Source organism: Neophocaena asiaeorientalis, unplaced genomic scaffold, assembly GCF_003031525.2.
Source record: "Neophocaena asiaeorientalis asiaeorientalis breed wild unplaced genomic scaffold, Neophocaena_asiaeorientalis_V1.1 scaffold197, whole genome shotgun sequence".
Taxonomy (NCBI): Eukaryota; Metazoa; Chordata; class Mammalia; order Artiodactyla; family Phocoenidae; genus Neophocaena; species Neophocaena asiaeorientalis.
This window is the reverse complement of record NW_020174703.1, coordinates 4020800-4022264: the sequence shown is the minus strand read 5'-3', so window position 1 is coordinate 4022264 and position 1465 is coordinate 4020800. Positions and strand designations below refer to the sequence as shown.

Below are 1465 nucleotides of genomic sequence, written 5' to 3'. Positions count from 1 at the left end.
TTTGAGAAAATAGCACTTTTTTTTTGCTGTCTTCTGCCCATTTTTGGATTGGGTTGTTTGTTTTTTTGTTATTGAGCTGCATGAGCTGCTTGTAAATCTTGGAGATTAATCCTTTGTCAGTTGCTTCGTTTGCAAATGTTTTCTCCCATTCTTAGGGTTGTCTTTTGGTCTTGTTTATGGTTTCCTTTGCTGTGCAAAAGCTTTGAAATTTCATTAGGTCCCATTTGTTTATTTTTGTTTTTATTTCCATTTCTCTAGGAGGTGGGTCAAAAAGGATCTTGCTGTGATTTATGTCATAGAGTGTTCTGCCTATGTTTTCCTCTAAGAGTTTGATAGTGTCTGGTCTTATATTTAGGTCTTTAATCCATTTTGAGTTTATTTTTGTGTATGGTGTTAGGGAGTGTTCTAATTTCATACTTTTACATGTACCTGTCCAATTTTCCCAACACCACTTATTGAAGATGCTGTCTGGGAAAATAGCACTTTTAAAACAGAAGGGAGCTTTCAGCTTGAAGCAGCCAAGGTGCAGCTTTCTTGGGTCATCCCAAATATGGGTTCATATGACACCAGCCACCTCCACCTTGCCACCTAAGTTCAACCCCAAGGAGATAAAAGCTGTATATCTGAGGTGCACTGATGGGAAACTTGGTGCCACATTTGCCCTGGCCAGCAATATCGGCTCCCTCTGTCTGTCTCCAAAAGAGGTTGGTGATGACATCACCAGGCAACTAGTAATTGGAAGAGTCTGAGAATTACAGTGAAACTGACCATTCAGAACACACAGGCCCAGATTGAGGTAGTACCTTCTGCCTCTGTCCTGATCATCAAAGCCGTCAAAGAACTGCCAAGAGACAGAAAGAAGCAGAAAAACATTAAGCACAGTGCAAACATCACTTTTGATGAGATTGTCAACATTGTGCAACAGATGAGGCACTGATCTTTAGCTAGAGAACTCTCTGGAACCATTAAAGAGATCCTGGGGATTTTCCAGCCCGTGGGTTGCAATGCTGATGGCTGCCACCCTCACGACATCAGAGATGACATCAACAGTGGTGCAGTGGAATGCCTAGCTAGTTAAGAACTACAAAGGAAAATAATTAAATAAAGGGTTATTTGATGACCAATAAATAAATAAATAAGAGGGGAGTCAGAAAGTGGAAATTAGGACAAGATTCCTTGGTGAAAGTGCTTCTTCACCAGAGGTGGTAAAGATACTATAGAAGTTTGGAACTGATGGTGGAAGCCTTTGTGAACCAAGTTAAGATCTGAAATTTAGGTAAGACTTAGTACCAGAAGTGCAATTTATAGTAGCCATAGAAGAGGGAGCTCTTGAACTGAGAAACTGGGAAAGCTACCCCTTCCCGTACTTCAAAAGATCCTCCTTCAAACTGAGAAAAATCTGACTTATTTAAATATAATCGACAAAGTATTATGCAACTAAAACATCCAAAGGAAGCTGCTCTAG

The 1465-nt window shown here is 40.1% G+C and overlaps 1 pseudogene; it reads left to right on the top strand.

The window, feature by feature from the left end:
- The first annotated feature begins 560 nt into the window (after positions 1-560).
- Positions 561-1078, top strand: LOC112409252 (60S ribosomal protein L12 pseudogene; annotated as a pseudogene).
- Positions 1079-1465: the final 387 nt, after the last annotated feature.